General features: G+C 42.9%; 1 protein-coding gene across 2 annotated transcripts in view; it reads right to left on the reverse strand.

Moving 5' to 3' along the window:
- Positions 1-17,753, reverse strand: part of WASF2 (WASP family member 2) — a 49,675-nt gene extending 31,922 nt beyond the window's left edge. The window contains exon 1 of one of the 2 annotated variants that reach the window (XM_061596363.1): positions 17,690-17,753. The gene's annotated coding sequence lies outside the window, so the exon portion shown is untranslated. Of the gene's footprint in view, positions 1-16,964; positions 17,079-17,689 lie in introns of those variants that run through there. The other variant, XM_061596361.1, reaches the window with a different exon arrangement.
- Positions 17,754-24,761: the final 7,008 nt, after the last annotated feature.

Genomic DNA, 24,761 nt, shown 5'->3' on the forward strand with positions numbered 1-24,761 from the left:
TGTCTAACTTGATATTCTATGTAACTTTCTGAAAGCCTTTTGGGGGCAGGGGGAGTCACCGGCCTACAAATGCATCATAATATAAATAATTAAGCAACCCATTCCTGCACATTAATCATCTCCACACTGCCAAGATGCACCTTTTGTTGTTGCCTCTTTAAAAATCTATGAAACATGAGAATTATTTTTAAAACTTGCTTTAATAATTATCATCATGAGCACTATCAATCACAACAGTGATAGGAAACAATGTTACATGAACCACATCCCAAGCTAATAACGTCAGCAACAACACTCTTGTCCCTACTGCATCTAAGGGGAGTCCCAACTACTTTGGGCCCACGTTAATAGCATCATCCATAGCTCTCTTGTCTCTATTGTATCAAAGGGGAGTCCCAACTATTTTGGGCCCACAGTGTTTTGGGCCCACAGACATATTTGAAAACCATAGAAACTATTGTGAGCATCACACCCCACACACAACCAAGCACACACCACATCCTATTCTAATGGTTAACACTTTTCAAACCTAATTGCAGCAAGAGGGGGGGATCCTCTACAGGTACATAGACAATCCCTGGTTTAACACATAAAGACAAAACACACATGGGCCAACTCACAGAATTCTTCTAGCAATACAGTACTAAGTAACAATACAGTTTTTAATGCTGTATTTTTATATTGTTGTAATCCGTCCTGGGATCTTTGGGTCAAGGACGGGTAATAAATGCTAATAATGCTAATGCAAATAATAATGCGCACAGGAAATTCAGTGTGTGGGGGACGCATGTATGATTGTGGGGTATGGGCCCTGATAACAGTTTCTTGTATTTCCAAAAATGTGTCCATGGGCCCAAGGAGGATGGCAAGCCTTTGCCTAACCACCACACCACACTGTCACATGCCATGACTAAACAAACAGGCATTACACATAATATCTAGCAGGTGCTTGTGGCGGTCCCTCCCTGGCTCTCCCTGTCAGGTTACTACCTGCTCGTGGCTACTGCCTGTCACTAGGCACCACCAGGGACTCCACCAGTCTGGACTGTCCTTTTTAATGGTTTCTCTCCCCGCTCTAGCATAGACCTCACCAGATCCCCCTGCTAGGCAGCACCACCAGTCACGTCCTATAACCCGTATTCCCAGAGACTCTGCCTGAGTCTCTCTATCAGGTTACCTCTGTGACTGAGTGCTTAAGCTGTCCCACTCCCTTTGTATCAATGCAGATAATTCTGGTTTGCTCTGAATACTTGTGGTGTTATTCTTCCCTTCCCCGCTGCCACCATTTGTCACTCTTCAGCCTTGGTATTTACCTTACCCTCCCTTCTGGTCTGTGAAACCCCAGCCAAGGATCAGGCCTTTGGTAAACCAAATATATTTATTAAATAACAAAGATAACAAGATTACTTTAAAAGGCACTTAAGCATATGGTTTCATCTATTCCTGAGGTACTGGTCTTAGTATTAATCCGAACTCCACACTCTCCTCTCATAAACCCACCAAAACAACCCACTAACATCCACCTTCCACCTCACATTCACCTTCCACCTCACATCCACCCAGATTTACCTGACATCCTTCCATTTATACTGTCAGCCATTTTAAACATTCAGCCAATCATCCAGCATTCTACTGCCCATTCACTCCCCCCTCCTCTTTCATTCCACTTACCATGTATCTCCTATACAAACAGCACTTACCATATATACACTAATAGAGGAATATCACAGTGCTCCCTCTAAAGTTCTCTCCCTGGCAGAAGTTACAGTCTTTTGGTTATTTGAAAGCATTTTGGATCTTCGCTATTAGAATCAGATGCAAGAATGGATACATAAGGGAAATGATAATGGAACAAAGCTTTTCCACATTAGATGGTTCTAGAATTTATATTCAGTGACTAATGTGAAATAGACAAAAACTAACGTGTTTCTACCGGAAAAAGTCCTATCACAGTAAGTTTGGTTTCCACAGGAATCTCAGCCAACAAGTTAATGACTGACTTGGTCAAGGAGTGATTAACAGCCACTTCATGTGTTATTTTTGGGTATCAACACGTGTCAAAAAAAGCATGTACACTGAAATGGAGAATGAGCATTTCTCCTCAGTTCACATTTTTCACAATACCAGTTAAACTCCAGGAACGTGTACTGGGAAAGGGCACTCGTTCCACCATTCTGTAGTTTTATTGCACATGCTTCTGCAGATGGTAAATATTAATACAAGCCCATAAAGTAACAGAGATGCTCCACAAACAGATATCTTTGGGACACAAAACATGTGCAGTAGGCATACGTGCAGCAAGTTTCAACTGTCGCTAATGAACAGGCAGAGATGAAGACATGCCTTCAGCACCTCAAAATGGCTCTTTATGTTCCCTGGCCAGTTAAAAAAACTAAACTAGGTCTATCTACTTTCCAGTCCTGTTTCACAAATACTGCATGGCCCAGTTGAAGCTAAACAAGTTGTCTTACTAATGAGAAATTCAAACTATACCAATTCACTTATTCCTATCCTGCACTAATAAAGAACAACACACTACCATCACCAGCCAGTGAGTCCATTATAGTCAGGAAAAGGGGACAACTAGGAGGTGAGTTGGTGGATTTGCAATGCATTTCATAGGATTATTCTTCTCAATCTACATCACCTCTCAGCCTGCTAGCCACTTACTCGAAGCTAGTAACAAATCTATGTCTGTAGCGCTCCAATCTTGCTTCTCAACACTGTTCTGGACCACATGTACATACAGGCAAAACTTTCTGCAAACTGGTAAAACATTGCTTTTTTTTTTTTACATGTTCGCCCTATGCCACCTTTGATTGAGCAGTGATTGTAACCAGATTTTGAGGTGAAGCATTAAATAAGAAAGCTGCTTTACCCTTTGGGTTGTCAGCCAGATATTTTTATTCAATTCTACTCCAGTAGACTAAAGTCGCATGCAGTAGCTTACCACTAGCCTCACTGGTAGCCAAAGATATTAAGATTACTATAGCAGGGAAACTTCAAGCCAAGGGAGGGGGGATGAATGCAAACCTCTGGGCCCTTAGGACACTCCCTAGGCCATGCCTCTTTGCCCAGGCCATGCCCTTCTCTGGCCCTGCCCCATGCATTCTTGAACTGTGATAATGACTCTTGACTGTCTAGATAGAAAATGGAAAGCTGTGGCTCTGGCTTTTGTAAATTGGGAATATAGCCTACTGTTTGAGGTAAGAGTCGCATCCATTGCTCCATTGACTTTTGCCTCTAGTCCTACCCACTGCCAAGATGTAGCCCCCAGAAAGTTCCACATTTGGAAATGGAGCCCTCAGGCAGAAAAATGTTCTACAGTGTATGTCTTAGAACAGTTTGGAACTTCATTTGCTCATCTGATTTGTGAAGGCTGCAGCACTCTCCCCTTCCGCAACGTTGTAAGAACACCAGCAGTGAATGCAAACTACATGGATGGAACAAATAGTGACTATGGCCTACTAACACTTCCTAATGGGACTTATTTTTGAGTTACTTGCAAAGGATCATCCTGGAAGCTGGTCAGTCTCAAACTTCCAAAATGAAGTGGAGGAAATACACACTTCAAGCCTCCTCAACTATAAATGATCTCTACACCAAGTCAGGGGTGCAGGCAAAGAAATGGAAAAGGACTGCCTTCAAGTCGATCCAACTTACGGCGACCCTATGAACAGGGTTTTCATGGTAAGCAGTATTCAGAGGTGGTTTGCCATTGCCTCCCTCTGAGGCTGAGAGGCAGAGTGACTGGCCCAAGGTCACCCAGTGAACTTCATGGCTGTATGGGGATTCGAACCCTGGTCTCCCAGGTTGTAGTCCAACACTCTAACCACTACACTGGCTCTCAGGGGTGCAGGCAACTGCATAAAATTGCTGTACCATGGGTAGCTCAGCCTTAAATCCTGCCTCTGCCTTTCAGAACCACAGCAGCAGTTGCAAAGAGATTAAGAAAACTTATAAATCACCACTTGCCTATGGCAAATAAACACCATGAGGTGACCAGATGAGGATGTATTTGTAAATTGGTTATTTTCTTCTTCCATGCCCAAGGACATTCCACAAATTACTAATGAGTGTGTGTGTGCATCTATTTGCAGAAAGGGTTACCCCAGCATCTAAATGCATCTGAAGACAGTTCACTCTCATTTTCTTATGGCTGGCATATGCTTTCTCCACCTGGGAAATGCCCTGCATCTTCCCCTCTCTTCAAATTTACATGAGCTAGAGCTAGGCTACAAAAGAGTGGGTTGCTTCCGTATACAAAAAGCATAACATTTATCTTCCCTTTACAGACATTTCCTTCCTCTCATATTGTATCTAGCTAGGAATGGTTATCTGCTGGCATTCTCCAGGACATGTGCCCAAAATTGTGTCATACAAGCAAGTCCCTAGAAGCAGTCAGCTATCTTTCCCTTAATTCAGATTTTAAATTATGCACTGCTCTTTCAATAACAATTCTAAATTATAGGAATAAAACACCTATTCCACAACAGCTCAGCAGCTCTTTCAGTTTCAACTTATGGCTTGTTAATTATATCCCAGTGCTGAATGCCCCCACCCTTCCATTTGTTGCGCTTAGGGAATACTGGAAAGATAAGTCTTTTCTTAATTATTAAATGTAAATAGCTCATTAAATATAATCCAATTACTTTAATTGTACGAAAAGGAAGTCATTACAATATGTACATGCATTCTTGCCTGAATAAATTTAAAATCTTAAATTAATCATTGCTGCATTCATATTATTAAGTCAACCTTTGACACTACAAAATTTATGGCAGTCAATTTTGCCTTTATAAAATGATTTTACAGATAATTTTGGGGAATGAAATCCCGACAGCTTTTTTTTTTTTTTTAGAAATGTCTCCAGCATTTGAACTAAGAAAACTATAAATAGTACCAAGGAGGGCATGGGCTCCAAACAAATAACATTATATGTTTGGTTAACAGTCTATACTTCAAAACTCAGATTTTATGCCCTAGGATAATATGCAGTTTAAGAATCAGACATTACAGGAACCATTATAAACTTCACAAAAAGAAGGTTAAAAAGGCATCAGTGGCATATTCCAGTACAAGTATCTGTGACCATCCGTGCCACTAAAGCAGGATTGCAGTCTGAGGTCCTGACCTCTCCAACATCTTAGGTCCCTTCTTCACAGACTTTGCTTGCAAGGCACTTAGTTGCACAAACGCAGACATGCATACTAGCAGCTAAATATAGTAGTTGCATCTGGGAAACAGACAATTTGAAAAACAAACACAGACACAAACTAAAAGCTAGGAATTCAAGACTCTAAAGCCACATCTTGGTTGTCCAGATGTTATTTCTGGGGTAACCAAGCAACCAGATAGTTACACATGTTTCATAAACCCTGGGCTCTTGGAAAGACAACAGTTAAACTATTTTGATCGCCATAGGTTTTTAATAGCATTCTGCTAGTCAACTATGGCTATCGATAAAAGAAAGTCCAAGCCAAGATGAGGGAGCTCAAGTGCTTGATGTTAGATGAGAAGAAAATCTGACTTTTTGATAAATCAATCAGATAATTACATATTTTAAAGGTGCTACTACACTTTTATGTCAAATAGTTCTCACTACTGGGAAAAATAGAAGCAAGATACATTAAGTTATTAGAATGGGTCAGGGGGAGAGAACAGGGACCAGAGACTGAAACTCTGATTTGGAAATAATCTCCAATACTATCAGTGTGTCTCAGAGAAAGACAAGCATGATTAACTATTAAACTTAAGTGATGCACACATCAGTACATTTGTTGTTCTGGCCAGCATGGGTGAAAGTTTGAACAAAAGGACAAGTTTAGCCATATCTGGTGAGCCTGCCATAGGTGCGAACTATGAATCCATGGTATTATACCACACGACATATAGATGATCACTTGATATAAATAGAAGAGAGACCCAAAGTTATTGTCCTAACTATTATGAGCACTGAACAAATCCTTCAAGTAAAGAATGGACTAATATTTTTAGCAGCTGCAAGATCTCAGCTGGCAGCTCAGTGAAAATCAGTTTCCATCTACACAATATTGCTCTGCAAACATCTGGGACCATGTGTTGATAAACAAGATAGCATCACAGGCCAAGGACTTCTCAATAATTATCTTTTCAGTCATCTGTTGAAGGAAAAGTAAGACTATCACAAATAACTACCCACGGTCACCTTACTGATTGAGCACAAGTATTGTCAATGGCCTGGTTTGTTTGCCACATTAAACCACAGTCAATCTTTAACTATGGTTGAACACAAATGAGCAGTTTACCAGTGCATGCTGCTCAGAGGTCCCCATTTCACTACTTCCATACTAAACAAACCTTGGCTACCGTTTGTTTTGTTCAGAGACAAACAAACCACAAGCCCAGGTTCAAACAAAAACAAACCAAGGCTTGCGGTTTGTTGCTCCAGCACGGCATAACTAGGGGTGAGGAAGGAGTAAAGTGGGAGCCTGTAAAACTAGCATGCTGCTCATTCATGTTAAACCATAGTTGACATTAACTATTGTTTAACATATGTGAACAAAGCCTACATAATTTGAGCTCTTAATCTGGAAATACATATTCATTGTCCCTAGGGCTTTAATTAGTTGTTCTCATTTTCCTAATTTATTTGTTTCAAAAATATATTTTTTTAAAAGGTTGTTGGTTTTTTTAAAAAAAGGAAAATAGCATTAGGGTAATCACCAATCTAAACCTAAAATTTTATATACACAGCACTTTTATCACACAAGAGCTTTATAATATCTGTCTTGCTCTGGAATAAGGGCTAACTGAAGCTTCTTATGTAAAGCAAGGCTTCACAGAAATGCCCTTGACGCAGTTCTAGTTTCTTGGAGACTTTTTTTTTTTACTGCTGCTTTGTAAAAAAAGGTAGGTCAAGGGCATTTCTTTGGGGAAGCAGGCAGCTTTTGCACACTCAGAGGCAGAGTAAAAGTTTTGTGCAAGTTGCCGTCAGAAGATTTCTCCAAAGAACCAGACTCAGCTGCTGCTAGAATTAGCAGAATAGGATTCAGATTATGCTCTGCTTTACTGTTTGAAGTCACTGGTGAGGCTAGCATGTGACAGAATGGGTCAAATCCTTGGGGCTTAGAGTCACCTTTATTCTTTTTACCTCTTGACATTCTACGCAGAATACAGAATCTAGCAGAGGAGTTGACATTCTGAAATACTCAATCTCTCAAGGCTTTTCTCAAAGAATGATTCTAGTCCCCATGATTGTGGAGGGATTCTGTGTTGTGATGGCTTCTAGCATTTATTTTAAAAGGATTACACAAATTCATGAAGGCTAATTATGGTTTTCATTGTGGTTTAAAAATAGAAACTGTGTAACAAAGCGACAGTACACCTCTTACTACCAAAGACCAGTGAAAAATAAGGAATAGCTACCTTCATCATGCTCTGCTTGTGAGTTTCATAGGGCATACAACAGGCCTCTAATTGAGATAAAGTGTTGAACTAGATGGATTGTGGGACTAATCCCACCAGGCAATTCTTATATCATAGGTGTGCAGCTGTATATGCAACCAGCTGTTCCAACAAGATCCAGGTGTGTGCAAAAGGGCACCTATCGCTTCTGCTCTTGCAGCACCTCAAGAGGTCTTTTTGTTTCTTACATATAATAAAAATGTAACAGTGTCGTCATGCGGCCCATTGAAGTGTCGCATCACAATCCTTGATTTGCATGAAGTCAGGGGAGGGGCGGGGAGCGAAAGAGAAGGCTGCCTGCACAACAGCTGTGGCCATAGCATAGGAATGAGAAGGGAGGGACATGACAGGTGGTTTAAAACAACAAGAGAGGTCTGACTAGACCAGGAAGGGAGGAACATGGAAGAGTTTAGCGGTGAAAAGATTGATTCCAAAGACATTTCTAGATTCTGTAGTGAGAAGATTAAGGAACTTTGTTATGTATGTATGTACATCCCAAGACATGGGTTAAAAATGGACTGCACACAAACCTTATTCAGGCCTGCGAAGAAGAAAAAGAGACAAACGGAAAAGCAAAATGCCAAAGATATTCAGTAATGTAGGTAGAATGGAAAACCAAGCAGGAACATAAAATGCCAGGAGAAAATACCAGTTCTTTGTCATACATCTGCTTCCCCCTTTTCCCCCAGATTGCCTTATCATCTACAGAGGCTGCAGTGTCAATGAGTAAGTGAAAACCTACGCATGTGACTAGGCCACACAAAAAGGCAGACAACATCCAGCAGCAAATTGTCTCCAGCCTTTTTTCAACCGTGCCATTAGAAGTACGGTTATCCCTCTAATGGACTCTTAACTACAATTCCAGTAGCAAGGTTGTAGAAAAACAAGGGGGAAATTTCTTTAAATAGCTACATAAAATATAGATAAAATGTCATGCAAATACCTGTGCAATGACACCCCAGCATTTTAAGCGTGAAGGCAGGGAGATGAGATGGCAGGGGAGGGTGTCTACAATTTCACTTACTACAGCCAATATCCCATTGCCCTCTGGCAACCGTGAGAGGAGGCAAAGCCATTCTCTGCAGGTTAGAGACCCGCTGCTTTCAAGCACAGGACAAATTTCAGCTACGGGGAAGATTCCCATCCCTTCCTCTTACTTCCAAATTGAGAGGAAGGCTGCAGCACTCTCAGCAAACCGTAATTCCTAAGACTCGGGAGAACTGCAACAGTTAAACTAGTATAAGAACATCTATACAATCATAACATATGTATTATTTATTTATTTATTTAAAAAATTGTATACATTACCACTATTTCATTAAAAACATCAAAGCGGTTTACAATATGTTTAAAACCACCACCATAGAGTAAAAAACATCGAAAATACAATAAAAACAAAGGTCAATTGCAGAACAAAAAGCATGTTCTTAACTGCCTGCATAATCCTGGCAGAACAGAAAGGTTTTCAGCAGGTGCTTAAAAGTTAAAACAGAAGGCACCTGCTGAAACTCTTGTTAGCATTCCAGAGAACTGGGCTGATGACACTGAAGGCTCAATTTTGTGTCAATGTTAAATGAGCCTCACCAACCCAGGGGATAACCAAAGCCACTCCTGCAGATGAACTCGGTGATCAAGCTGGGATACAAGGGTTCAGGTGGTCCCTAAGACACGTCGGACCCGAGTTGTTCAGAGCTTTGTAAATTAATACAAGGACCTTGAACCTGGCTCTGTGACAGACAGGCAGCCAGTGCAGATGTTTTAAAAGTGGTGTCACATGTTGTCAGCCATGTGGTCCCATCAACATTCTAGTCTCATTTTGCACCAGGGGGAGTTTCTAAACCAGGGCTAAGGGCAGCCCCACTTAGAGCGCATTGTGGTAATCCAGCCTTGAGGTTAGGTCAGGCTATCCCTGTTCAGGAACAGCTGTAGCTGATAAACCAGACAAAGTTAGTAAAAGGCACTCCTAGCCACAGGGGATACTTGGGCCTCTAGGGACAAAGATGAATCCAGGAGTACCCCTAGACTACGGACCTGGTCCTTCAGATGAAGGTCAACCCCATACCAACAGGTAACTTGTCTATCTCCCAGACATGGGAACCTACCCAAAGAGCTTCTGTATTCCCAGGATACAAGCAGTTTATCGGCCCTCATCCAGTCCACTACAGCATCCAGACACCGATCCAGAGCATTCACAACCTACCTTTATTCAGATGTTATGGCGAAATAGAGCTGCATGTCATCAGCATATTGCTGACACTTTGCTTCAGAACTCCTGAAGACTGCTCCCAATGGCTTCATATAGATGCTGAATAGACCTGGGGAGAGAACAGTACCCTGCAGAACCCCATAGCACAAGTGCTGGGGGCCAAGGAACACTCTCCCAGTGATACTCTCTGGACGCAACCCCGAAGGCAAGAGTGGAACCACCGTAACACGGTGCCTCCAATACCCATTCCACTGAATCAGTCCAGGAGGATACCATGGTCAGTGGTATCAATGTCCCTGAGAGATTAAGCAAAAGTAACAGGGTCACACTCCCCCTGTCTCTCTCACGATAAAGGTCATCCATCAGGGCGACCAAGGATATGCATGTCATGTGCCTTCCAAAGGCTGTTGTAGCACAGAACACTTGATATTTATGACACATATAGTTCTTGCATTTTAAAATGCTTTTTATAACTATAAAGTGTATGATAAATGCTATATTAACTGAAATTTCAATCCATTAGGCACTACTTGCCTTTTCCTATTTAGTTAATCATTGTGAAGGCATCATCATATTTAGCTGCTTACTTAGTATTTGGTATATAAGGCACAAAATTTATCAACAGCCATGCAAACACAAGACCAGGAGAACACTTACTGGATATTTGCAAAACTGATATATAGATAAAATAAGCCACTAATAGCTACAGCCTTCAGGAAGCAGACACTGGCTCAGTTCACATATCACCATGGTTAAATGAGTCACTTTGCATGAGCAGAGTGCTAGTACATTCTGCATGGTCATGCTTGCTTCATTTCTTCCCTGGGGCAATAAACATGAAGCCTGGCTGCTTGTTCTGTCCAAACCAGGATTGTGGTTTGTTTCTCCGTTACAAGCCACAATCAACAAGCCAAGAACAAACCTTGGCTTCATGATCATGGTTTGTTAGGGAAGCATAATCCACAATCCTGGATTTAGACATTAATGACAAACCAAGAGTCATGTCTTGTTGCTCTTGCTTGCACTAGGGAAGGAGTGAAGCAGAAGCTATGGGGGTAGCATGCACTAGTACACTGCTTGTTCAAAGTAACCTTTACTGCGACATTCGAACTGGGCCAACTGATGTTAAGAAAAGTGAACTTGCCTATCCTCGGAGTAAATACCCAAGCCTCTTCAGGAAATCATGTTGCAACATAAAAAGCAGCAGCAAATGCAGTTTAAAGGGGGACTGACTGATTAAATGATTACTTGTTATAAATACAACTTTTGGGAAGGCTTGTTTCAGATGTAGTTAATTCTAAACCAAATCTGAAATGCCGTACAAAAAGGTAAATTAGAATTGCTCATTAATGCCAAGACATCCAGTTCAAGTTTAGGAAAGCTTCTCCACCCATTTACACTTAAGTAATCGTGGCCACACCCAATAACTACAGCAATGTCCCTCCCCCCACTTCTTTCTACTGGGGATTCAAATTATAAACAATACGAATGACACCATAGTAGCCTGAAGTTAGCCAAATCTGATGAATAAAATCAGTTGCTCCACATATTTAAAAATATTTATATACCATCCTTCATTGAAAGAATTTCAGAGCAGTGTACAACATACACCACTCACAATATGATGCAACACAACAATAACCTAGAACTGGCAATGCACTAATATACCTCCTCTCATAAGTAAGCCTTATTTACTTCTATGGGACTTATTCACAATTGTGTGCGTGCGTAAGACTGCAGCCTCAGTTTTGAAAGGTTGCTCAAGACGTTTGCAACAAATTCAAATGAATAATCTGCTTTGCAACAAGACCTACTGTGACACGAATAACTGCACAGAGCAATCTGAACGATAAATATTACAACCACTTCATATTTGGCATGCAACAGAATTTCTAGTAAAACTAGTATGAGACTATTCAGACTGTAGATGACTCATTTCCACAGCTAGATAGTGACATGATATGCTGTCAGACACTAGCCAACAGTTCCACAGTCCTAGTCCTTCTTTAACACACAACCTTTATCAAATCCTGTTTTTCTGTTTGCCGCCACTTTTATGTTAGCTGATTTTTTTTCTATTTATGTGGCTCCTACACAGCTGATATGTTTCTATGCATGATGCTACTACAGCAATGCTAACAGTAAGTGAAACATATTCAAACACTTTAAAAAAAGAGAGAGGGAATTCTGTGTTAATAGAATGGACTAATTTATGCAGTGGACCTCCAGATTTTAAAACCAGCAAAAATAAGCCCAAACTTTGTTCTTACACATCTGTCAATCTGTTGTTTTTAATACAGGCCCATTAATATGTCACATGCAGGACGGTCCTGCTCAAATATAAGGAACTATGGTTTCTTGATGCTTTTCGTTGTATTTTTAGCTTTCAAGCTTCACCTCGTAAAAACTTTAGGAAGATGCAGAAACAGAAAGTCCTGGGAGGCAGATGAACAATTACAGATGTGCTTGTGAAGAAAAGGGTTTTATTTTTGAATGACTAGATCATGTATCTCAAATGGTAGTGGCATATTGTCTTTTCTTTTATTAGTTTTGCTTTTTCTATGTGTGTTTGAAATTGTTTTATCAATTATGTTTATTATTTGATCACCGTAGTTCTATGACGTAAAATCTTGTGAGAAATTTATATTGAAATGTCCCATAAAAATCTCCTTGTAGATAAATAAACCATACTATAAAATTAATGTTTTATTTTTGCTTATTTGCTACATAAACAAAGAATCATGGGATATACTTAAGAGGAAGGGCCAGTTCACATAGAATGCTAAACCTAGTTTAGCATAGTTTAGCATAATGTGAACAAGAAGCAATGAGCTTCAAGCTCACAGCTCCCTTCCAAAAGCTTCCATCTTTAAACTAACTGGAGCTCCCCATTACATCTGAATTCAGGAAACTCTGGGTAGATAAAACCAGTCTTGCAAATAAGTCCACAGAAGCTATTAACCTGCAAAAAATATACTGACCACATAGAAGGAGAATCCCCAACTCCACAGACATCATGAAAATACAGGTTTAGCTGGCTAAAGAAAATTTGCCTTCTACCAAGGGGACTGGCAGAGTAGAGAAAGAGCAGCTCATTCCTCCTCCACCAGCCTGTTGCATCTCCATGCTAGCTGCAGGGCTTTCCTTCCTCTTCAACTAGCAAGAAAACAAGTGGGCTTGTCTGCTAGCTTGCTCACTTGTCTACATGAAATTCCATGCATTTAGTTCCTGATTACCTATGAGCAAATAAGCTGTTAAATATAAGGCCGGTTTAAACTTTTGTTAGTTTGAACAAGCCAGGGTCAAACTGTGGTTTAGGATCCTGACTTGTTCATGAACTATAATTTAAACTAATCAGAATTTCCCCAAGTTTGATCAGGAGAGAGGGGACCGCACAAGCCAGATACTCAATGTGGTTCACCCATGCAATGTTAAAACCATGTCTCCATGTGACTTCCAAACTGGTATTAAAATTTATTGTGGCATATGTTCCATTAACTAGAGTCCTCTTTGTCAGATGCACAAAACTTAAAGGTTAAAATCAGGTTGATTAACGGTATATTACACAAGAATGTTCTTGCTGGCCTCATCACTGTACTGTGATGGAAAGTGTTGGGCTAGAATTAGGGAAATTTGATTTATATCCTTCTTCAGCCCATATGCATTAAGAGTGCCTTGTCCAAGACACACTCTAAGCTTCAGGCTCTTAGCTGAAAAATGGAATTACTATTGTACCATGCAGAATGAGGCTACAAGTGATAATTACAGTAAAACACCAGGCCAATTAAAGATTTCAGACATTTCTAATAGTACTGATGAGAAAGGGATCTTATGCAATGCACTGTTCTACAAACATACAGAAGTATTCAATATATCTCCATATTTTTATAGAGAAACCCATCCAAAATGCAGCTCCCTGCAAAGCTTAATTAGCTAGGAGCTGACAACTGCTTCATAACCAATACCTCACACCACTGAAAACTGATACACATTTTAAAAGGTTAATGTACAAGCAAAATTCCAGAACAATTCCATTACAATTGTAATAGATTTTACTAGTAAGGGCAACTGGCTGCATGCACAAACATACAAAGGGTGAGCTTTGCATAAGCAAAGCAAGTTTCATGGAGACAAATTACATTAGTGTACATACAGAAAGTGATCCCACAAACAAAACACATTATGCTAATAAACTGTTTATTTGTTCAGCGGCAGACCTATAATGAAATCCATCACTTTTCCTTGAGAAATAAGGCCTACCCATTTTTTCCAGATGGGCTTAAAGGATCCAGTCCTTTCAGATTATAAAGGAATCTAGGGATGACCTTCAAAAAAACCCTAATTTCCCTGAATTCCAGAACTGGCACTCCACTGTAGTATGCCAGTGTAGTAGCTAGAGCGCTGATCAGAAGTAACAGGTTCAAATCCTCACTCAGTCATGAAGCTCCCTACGTGACCTTGGGCCTGACATTAATCCCTCTGCTCAACCTACATCAAAGGGTTGTTGTGAGGATAAAATGGAGGAAACCCTATGCATGCTGCTCCTATCTCTTAGGAGAAAGGGCAGGACAAAATGTGAGATAACAAGAGAGATCACAGACACACACCCTCCATCCTTTTCTAAAGCCTACTCTTATACATACAGAGGCACAGAGTCCTGTTCCTTCCTACAACTACCCCAATTCTGGTGGCAACTTGACAATCTCCACACAAGCATTGTACTCAGGCAAGCTCAGTCTTCTCAATCCACCCCTGGAATTCACAATTCAATTGATTTCCTGAGCTACCAATCCTCTCCCATTGCCCTGCCGCTGCCTTTGAAACAGGGCACAGTATAAATCTAAAAATAAAATAAAGAGTATGGACACCATTCCTATCACAGGATGTCCACCTTTGTCCAAGGTATTAGTGGAAGCACTCACTTTCCAGGCCACATCTCTGCTTCCCAACAGATGCACACACACACACCACCTCCAGTCATGCCTATCCAGGCTAACATTTTTCCCACCACAGTCCCACCTTGAAATATCCACTAGGGAAGCAGTTTATCTCCAGAGATACCAAGAGAAGCACTGCCTGCAAGTTACAGACCACCCTTAACAATACAGCCCTTACCCACAGCTTTTCCTCAACATACTAGATGAAACCAGTACCTCTCCCTAATCCTAAAACCCCTTTTGGCTCCTCCCCCAGGTAAATCACACAGGCTCTCTGATCTACCATGCAAAGCCAGAAGCCCACACACTCTAGAGTCCTACAATTAAAATGTCAAAATCCACAGCTGGACAATACCTTTTTTGGGACCAACCAAATGTATCAAATCCCAACTGTGGATTGTTGAGGGTTTTTTCCTAATAGACCAACATGGCTAAGACATGTTCCTTGCCCACTTGTTTCCCTCCTAAACCAACACCCTCTTTCCCCCATTCAATATGGTCAGAAGCGTGCCCTTCATTCCAAATCTCCTTTAAGTCTCCAGATTCCTCTTTTCCATCCCTATTGTCTTCACCCACCTGTACCTACAGTACACCAATTGCCCTTCCTTCCACCATCACAAACACAAGAACACCCTGCTCTTTTTCCGGTCCCAGGGCACCACATCCTTCCTACACTGCATGCACAACTATGTAACCTCACCCATAAAGGGATTTCCCTCATTGCCTGCAGCAGATGACCCTCACAGGAAGGAAAGAAAGGAAGTCCAAACCCCCCAAAAGCTTGCCAGGTAAGTGGAAGGAGGTGCCAAGGGATGTGCAGGACAAAGCTTCAGCCTGCCAAATCTAAAAGGGTTGTATTGTGGGGCACACAAATGAGCACACTGACACCTATGCTCTCAGAAAGCAACAATTTGCTTCAGTAGAAGTAGTCACTTTTGTACTGTCTGTACTGCCAAGACAGTTTACCCCAACCAAGTAGAGCTAAAAAGGACCCTATACATGTTAACAGACATGCATCCCCTATATCAGACATGGGAAACCTTTGGCACTCCAGATGTTGCAGAACTGCAATTCCCATCAGCCCCAGCAAGCACAGCCAATGGCCAGGGATGATGGGACTTGTAGTTCAGCAACACCTGGACGCCAAAGATTCCCCACACCTAAGCTATGTGGTTGAGAGTGTGTACCTTACAGAAGCAAAATGCTTTACAAAGTTACATTGAATGAGTGACAATATGCTCAGGCTGCAATCCTAAACACACTTACCAGGAAGCAAGTCCCACTGGACACAATATTATTGTTATTATATTATTAGCTATTTCATTTTTATCCCACCCTTCCTCCAAGAAGCCTGGGATACATGGTTCTCTCTCTCTCTCTCTCTCTCCCATTTTACTTGAACAAGTGTTTTTGCTTGCTGCCCAGGGCTCCTTCTGGGAGGAATGGTAAGATAATAATTTTATAAACAACATCATCAACATCATCATCTCCCCTATCAGGTAGGGTAAGCTAAGAAGCACAACTGGCACAAGGTTACTCAGTGAGCTTCCTCACTGAATGAGGATTTGAACCCAGGTCTTCTCAGTTCTGTGTATTCTGTAGTTCCAAAGTCATCCTAGATCAACACAAGGAAGACAAACGTTCCTCCCTTTTGAAAAGAACCATCATCAATAGGTGATGTAGCTTCTAATTAAAAGCAGAACCCACTTAAACGTTAACATTTGCTTAGTTCCTCTTCTCTCTCAAGCCAGTGACATATAAGTTGTTCGGGGAGTCTTTTTTGGCTGAAGAGAGGAACAAGAATCATTTAAATAAATAAAAGTTACTGCAGCAACAGCAAAACACAGCTGCAGCACGTAGCAAAGCGGCAATGGGGAAAACAACTTCTACAAAAAGATGTGTCTGCATAAGCAGGGTGCTGCTAAAGAAGGTAAAAAAGCAATGCACACACACACTAACGGCTGGGAAGGTAGTACTTCTTAACCCAGCATCACCTACCCGCCCCAGACACACCGCGCTTTCTACACTAGGGTTAAGGAGCCAGCGGCCCTCTGAATGCGGCTGGACTCCAACTCCCACCAGCCCCAGCAAGCATGGCCAAAGGTCAGGGATGATGGGAGTTGGAGTCCAACAGCACCTTGAGGGCCGCAGGCTCCCCACCTCCGTCCAACACCTCCCTGTTCGGAATTCTTAAAAGCCCCACCCGTATAAGACTTTCCTGCCGCCCCACAGTCTCCTCCACGTCATTCGCTTCCCTTCTTCTCCCCCCCCAAAGGTGGATACTCCCCCATCCCATAATAACCACTCTATCCTCCAGAGGGCCCCTGAGAAGAGCAGCTCCTTGCTCTCCCACCCCACCACGGAGCGTGGCTTACCTGCCGACGGCCGCCTTCTCCGTGTTTCCCTCAACTCGTCACCACCGAAGCGGGCTGTCCCAGCCGTCCGCCATTCCACAGCTCTCCCCCCCCCCTCCACCTCAGCCTGCCCTGACTGAACGTGGCCCCGCCTGCTCCACCGCCGGTCCGCGTCCTCATTGGCTGAACGGAGCCTTCCCGTCCCGCCTTCATTGGCTTCGCTTCCCTGTCTGTCAAATGTTACCTTACGCGATTTGCGTACGCACCCAGATTTCTTAAATGACCACACCCAACCAAGCCTCTTTTTTTTTTTTTTTTTTTTAGTAAACTACGTGGGAAATACCATATTCTGAGGTTGGTAAGGGAGCAGAAAAGTGGAGTGGAGCACTTTTAGGCGAGAACAGCAGTATATTTGGAAGGGAAAAAATACCATTTGATTAAAGAAAGGTCGGTTAATGTTTCGTGTCAAAATTTTAGCAGGGAACAGTTTTTCCTCATGGTTTCGCCCTCCCTCTCTTTTTTTCACATAGGTAGGCCAACTATCTCCAGACTTAAAAGAAGGGGGCCCCCTGGCGTACAGGGGGTATTGATACAAAGAGTGAAAGTTTTGAGATTCTGAGAACCGAAGGGAGTGGCGAGGATTGCCCAGCGAGGTGGGGGAAGAGGCAGGCGCAGGGACTATTTTTTCAGGCACTGCACATTACCCCAAAAAGCTGTGCCTAAACTGTTCTCTCTGACGAACATACCTTATGATCCACATGCTTTCAAACCTCTCTTCCGAGGGTCCTTCCATTCCTCAAACAAAAGAGGGCAAAAGAGGGCAGCGCTCCTGCACCTTTAAGAGCTGCGTAGAATTCTGAACAGCTATTAAAGGTGCAGGAGCCCTGTCCTCTTTTGCATCTGGACATTCCAGACACGAATTTTATTAAAATGTCACTCCCTTGCTGCCCCTTTCTGCTTTCTGTCTCATTGACGCTTGTGTGGAATTCGTTTCTCCTAGCTGATCACCTGCTGCCCCCCCTTACCCTGCTTAAAAACTCCTCTTTTCTCCTTTGTATTTCCTTCTTAGTGTTGTATTTGACTTTATTATTCTTTTTCTGCTGGTTGGCCAGTTATTGTATTCTTTAACTTTGTGTGTGACTGCTTCCTTTAAATGGGAAGACCTTTTTCAGCCAGAGGGCCACATTGTTAGACAAATTCATGGAGGACAGGGCTATCAATGGCTACTAGCCATGCTGGCTGTGCTCTGCCACCCTAGTCAGAGGCAGCATGCTTCTGAAAACCAGTTGCCGGAAGCCTCAGGAGGGGAGAGTGTTCTTGCACTCGGGTCCTGCTTGCGGGCTTCCCCCAGGCACCTGGTTGGCCACTGTGAGAACAGGATGCTGGACTAGATGGGCCACTGGCCTGATCCAGCAGGCTCTTCTTATGTTCTTATTCGCTTCTGTGCAATCTTCTGGGGGCCACTTGCTGGTGGTGGGCATAGCCAGAGGCAAAAGTTGGAAGAGCAATAAATGTGAATGTTGCCTTCATACAGTGGATTAGTTTTGGTACATAGTCACAGCCCTTTGGATATTCCATCCAGACACGCAAGAGCCATTATCAGAGTTCAAGGGCACGTTCTAGGCAGGCAAAAACGAGGGTGCAAAGCAGGGCTGATGAGGGGGTGTGACTCAGAAGGGTGTGTGACCTTCAGAGTCCCTTGAGGGTCAAGTTCTCCATTTAGGGTTATATTCTATTGTTATTAATTTTGGAAATGGCACATATCCTCCTCCACCTCATACAAGTGATATACTGTATTTATATATATTTTTTATACATCTCATCTGTATGTATTAAAAAGTTACATATCGCTTTCAGAGCATACGTGCTGCCAATATCCCGACAGATCATTGTACTTTTTTCTTTGTTTACATTTTTCGGTGAATAAAAAATTCAGTATCTTTCCTCCCTTCCCCCCTTTTAAAAGCATATATCGGAAACAAGCTAAGAACTAGTGACTTTTCCAAATCCACCCAGAAATATATGACTGAGTAGGAATTAGAACACAAATCTTCTAGGTTTAAGCTCTGTCTCCTGACTAGGGTGACCTGCTGCTTTAAAAGTGTATTTATTTATTTATTACCTTTCTATCCCACCTTTCCCCAAGGAGCTCAAGGGGGCATACTTGGTTCTCCTCACTCTCATTTTAACTTCCCAACAACCCTGTAAGGTAGGTTAGGCTGAGAGACGGCGACTGGCCCAAGGTCACCCAGCAAAGCTTCATGGCTGAGTTGTGTAGAAGAGGGAATTTCAGCAGTGGCGGCACAGCCATTAAAGATGCAGGACTGGAGTTCTTTTTTGCATCTGACCACTCTACTCCTGACATGAGATGTAGAGCTTAACACATTTCAGTACAGAGGGCTATATCCAGCTAAGACCCAGAGTTGACCCATTGAAAGGAATGATCTTAAGGTAGGCATGCTCTGAGTACAGCTACCATTGGCTACAACCCACAGAGTTATATCTGTTAAACATCATTAGCTACATTTCACAATTTGGTATCAATTTTCAACGGATTTTGAATTTCTTGCAGTGAATACCAAGGTGGCAGTAGAGGTCATTGGGGAGGAAAATGTCCTGCAGGCCACACACTGCCTAGGAACAAAGGAATGTTTTTTATAAACTTCTGTCTGTATATTTTCAAACATACCTTCTGCTTTATGAGGACCAGAAGCTTGCTGGATTTCCCCCACCCCCCGAATACACTCCATGCATTTAAAACGCACAACTTCCCCAAAGAATCCTGGGAAATGTAGTTTGTTAAGGGTGCTGGGAAATGTAGTTCTGCAAAGGTACACTACAGTGTACTCTTGGTGTGTACGCAGCCTGGAAGAAAATGGAGAGACATAAATCCAGGCATAAGGCTCCATGCACAATCCTCAAAAAGCATGGGAAACGACACCAATTAGAATTCTTACGGAATCGGGGCTCATCCCCTGCAGTCATTTCAATAGGCAAATGTTTACTCAAGTTTGCAGTTTAGAGAAGGACTGCTTTATGCAGAATTTAGTATATCAACCTCGCCAAGATTCTGATCTGAGATTAGGAGATGTGGGTTGCTGAAGAGCTGGAACCCAGGTGTTTTCAAAGAGACAAACTGCAGGTGTAGATGCTTGAATCAACTCGAAAAGTTTAAAAAACCACGTGTAATGTTTCCAATCACCTGCTACTCACAATCCTCCCCCCCTAAAAAATACACACACTTTGGTGACTTTTGTACGCGACTGACTGATTCCAGCATCAAATACTATTGATTTCTATATAATGGATCCGTAAAGAGTTTTAGCACATCTTCCTGTTCCACAGTTGCCCCTTTCCCAGTGGTACCATCACAGCAAGACTTTTGGGGCCAAAGCCCAGGACCCCAGTCAGCAGAATTAGTGAAAGGACCTGAAACTCAGTGGCAGGCTTACAACGTTTTGAAATAAGTAAAGTGATACAGATGGCCACTGAAAGAAGCAAGAACATTGAGTTCAAAATCTAAAATCACCTAACTACCCCCACTGCCCCACCCATGTTCCTTCCCTGCAATATCAGACGGGTTGTCAATGTGGTGCCCACAGAGACCTTCCCTGGTGCCCAGAGGATCCCTCCCATCTCTCTCACACATAGGGTTGCCAGGTTCAGGGCCTGAGACTGATCCTGTATCTTTAGGAGAAGAGAAAGTCAGCCAAGTGCAGGTGTTATTGCTACACTGTAATGAGAAAAACCACAAAGTGGAATCCTCAGTTCCCTCTGCACAACTTTTAAAGATACAGACCTCTTGGTTGCCAGGCCCGGCAAGACAGTCCCAAGACATTTTGCTATCTGAAGTGAAGGACAAGAAGGCACCTCCCTCTTGTTTCACATACCTCTGCCTCTGGCTACCGCCTGGTTGGAGTTGGCCCATGGCAGGGCCTTTTTGGTGGTGGTTACCCATTTGTAGGATGTGTCTGTTTCACTCAATACTGACTTTCAGGATACATGTAAAAACCTCAGAGGTCTTCTGTATCTTTAAAAGTTGTGCAGGGCGAAGGAGAATTCCACCGTGTGGTTTTTCCCATTACAGGGTTGCAAGAACACCTGCACTTGGCTGACTTTCTCTCCTCCTAAAGATACAGGAGCAGTCTCAGGCCCTGAACCTGGCAACCCTACTCACACACACACACAAGATTGGCCTTGAAAGAAGCATTCTGTTGTGGCTAATAGACTAAGGGCCCATTTGGACCTTACATTTAAAGCAGTATTATACCACTTTAAAGAGTCATTGCTTCCTCTGCCTGAATCCTGGGAACTGTAGTTTGCAAAGAGTGCTGGGAGTTGTCAAAAGACGCCTGTTCCCCTCAGAGAGCTACAGTTCCCAGAGTGGTTTAACAATCGATCCCTCTTCCCAGGGATCTCTGCGAATTGTACCTTTGTGAGGGAAATAGGGTACTCCTAACAATTGTCAGTACCCTTCACATACTGCAGTTCCCAGGGGGAAGCCATGACATTTAAAGAACTATCATACCACTTTAATGTATCGTGTAGATGGTGCCCAGATTTCTATCTGAGCTTGGTTCTGGGGTGGACAGAGAGGGGCGTATGAGTGTATGTAGAAATTAGCCTCCTCTACAAAGGTTACGTTTACATTTACATTTCATGCTTCCAAATACCAGTTGCTGGAAACTACAGGAGGTGAGAGTGCTATTGTGCTCAGGTCCTGCTTTTGGGCTTTCCACAGGCATCTGGTCGGCCACTGTGAGAACAGGATGCTGGACTAGATGGGCCACTGGCCTGATCCAGCAGGGCTCTTCCGATGTTGTTATTCATTGCTCCACCCACTTTTGCCCACTCCCCGCCCACCACTGACATACGGCCCCTGGAAGGTTGTCCAAAAGAGAATATGGCCTTCGGGATGAAAAAGGTTCCCCACCTCTGCCCTCAACAGTCAGTCAGCATTCTATTCATGGTCAATGACCACATTCATTCCTTACTGGGCTGTTTCGGGGTCTCCCCACTTTCCTTAGGGTTCCCTCTTAATTTTTGTTTTGTAACTTTGCAAAACTGCGGTTCCCCTCAGCCTGCTCATTTGTCCCTTTTATGCATGGAGGGTGCCATTTCGGCTCCATAAGGAATGGCCCTCCCAGGCTGAATGTAGGAAACCAAGGGAATGCTAATAAAATTATCTTCAACTATTTTTATATTTTTTTAAAAATCTTATTGCTTATTATTTTACACTATTTTAATCTTCCAGATTGATACCTTTCATGATATATCATACAAAGAGTATATATTAGAAAGGGTTGTGTTCAACTAAGTTTTACTCAGAGTAGACCCCTTGAAATGAATGACCCTAAGTGTGCCTTGTCCTTTAATTTGAATGGGTTTACTCTGAGTAGGATTAACACTGGAAATAACCCAAAGTATTTCTCAACCTTTTACTATTTCTTTTTCTTTTTGTAAAGAGGGACATGCATTGATGTGCCTATGCTGCATTTGAGGAAGGGCTGTAGCTCAGCACATGGTAGAGCATCTGCTTTTGCATGCAGAAGATCTCAGGTTCAATCCCCAGCATCTCCAGGTAGGATTGGGAAGAGACTTCCTGCCTGAAATCCTGAAGAGCTACTGCCAGTCTGTGTGGACAATACCAATCTGATTCAGTATAAAGGCAGCTTCCTATGTTTCATCATAGTAGCAACTAAATAAATTAGAAGTCTTTGAAAGAGTTGCAAAACTGCTTCGGGGCAGGGTGGGACTGGGTTACTTGGCTCCCGTGATGTCACAGACGCTAGCCAGTAAGCAGCCACACAACAGCCATACCTGTTTTCTGTGTAATCAAACACCCTCATCTTAGAGGAGGAATTGAGTTTTCCCGGGTGCAGCTTGAGATACACTGAGAATTTGCCAAACAAGTTTGACAAGGGACTGATGGCCTTTGCCATTTGGTAAACGTTGCATCTGTCCACATCTCTAGCCTTGTAACAATCCTATGAAATAGGTCATCTCAGTTTTACTGCCAAAGGAGCTGTGGTGTAGAGCTGAAGATTTTCCCCCTGAGATCACACAGGTCATTTTGTGTGTCTCCACAGAACTGTAACACGAACACACAATACAGGTGTGTTTCTGACCATATATTGTATGGCTATGCACACACTACAGAGCCAGGATGGGCCATGGCTCCCTGTTGTTTATACATGCAGTAGCAAACGTGATGCAGGGGTAGGGAAACTCAGCCCTGGTGGCCAAATGTGGCCCTCCAGGCCTCTCTAAACAGCCCTCAGAACTCTCCCATGCCATGCCTCTACAATGTCACACCCCTCACTGGCCATGCTTTACCCCCTTTTGGGGGAACTTGGTCATGCGGCCAATCCAGAAACGTCTCTCTACCTACCTCACATATAACATCACATGTGACTTCAGGGGTGGGGCAGGTGGGTGTGGTTTTTTGGGGGAAAGCCTCACAGATTAGCCCCCAGACCTTGTGGCTCAGTGAAAGCAGCCTTGCGGACCAATTTGGGACTAAACTTGGTGTGTGGTCCAGAGATTGCCCACCCCTGGGTTTAGAGCATTAGACTTGGACTGGGGAGAGTCAGGTTCAAATCCTTGCTCAGGCACGGAGCTTGCTGGGTGCTCTTGGTCTTCTCATCATCTTCCAAGAGCCTAATCTACTGTGCAGGATTGTTGTGAGGATCCAATTGGGAGAGGAAAGAGAAGAGAACCATGCCAGGCAAAAACATTCCTCATCTCCAGGCATTTGGCTCTTAATTTTCAGAGGGTTTCTGACATTGTAGCTCTTTTAGGGGGTGGGTTGTTCTACTCCCTTAACTATGTATTGTGTGTTTTAGCTTTTTAGTTGTTAGTTTAATTTTGGTTTTAATCTTTTTATTGCATGTTGCCTTGGGTTAATTTTTATAAAGAAAAGCAACCAATAAATTTAATAAATGATGATGATGATGATGATGATGCACAGTGCCCGGAGCTCCAGGATCAGCAGGATACAAATGTCATAAATGCATTTTCCCCATAATATTTAGCTCCTCAAATGTTTGACGGTGCCCTCAGGATTTTAGGGCAGATGTCCAGGGCCACACTCACAGGATAGGCAGGAGGGCCCCAAAGGCAGCAAGGCCCTTACCACATTTTGAAGATCTTACCTTCCAAAGAGGGGGCTCCCCATAAGAACATTAAGTTCAAAGTCCAAAGTGACCTAATTGCACCACTAGAAATGTATGATACAACATCATTATGTCAGGTATTCCTCTGCAGCAGGGATGGGGGATGCTTTTATTGGCTGGTGGGCCAGATCTTTCTTCTGTAGACCAACTTTGATGTCATTATGACTTCAGATGACTGAAAGGTGGACAGCTCCATCCACCTGTCAAAGTTGATACATGGGGTAGGGGGGATGGTTCTGCTTCACCCACATGTTCCCTGCTTATCAGCTGATGAGCGGAGAGTACAATCTTGGCTGCTGGGGTCCAAAGGGAACATGCTGGTGAAGAAGCATCCAGGAGGACTGAACCCTCCTACTCATCAGTTGAAGAGTGAAGAGTGCAATCCTTCTGGCTGCTGGTGTCCACAGGGAACATGCCGGTGAAAAAGCACCCAAGAAGTTGGTGCCAGGCATCACTGGGCTATTGGGCCACAGCCCATCACTCCTCCTGATAGAGGTGGTGTGTGGCTAATAAGCTTGCCTGCATGCCCCACCTATCTCTTGCATTAGTGTGCATGACCCTTAGGGAAGCCCCCACCATCATCTTGGGTGGTGGGAGGCATGCACACTGATGGGAGAGGTAGGCAGGATGCATGGGCAGCCTT

This window comes from Rhineura floridana, chromosome 15 (genome assembly GCF_030035675.1).
Source record: "Rhineura floridana isolate rRhiFlo1 chromosome 15, rRhiFlo1.hap2, whole genome shotgun sequence".
Taxonomy (NCBI): domain Eukaryota; kingdom Metazoa; phylum Chordata; class Lepidosauria; order Squamata; family Rhineuridae; genus Rhineura; species Rhineura floridana.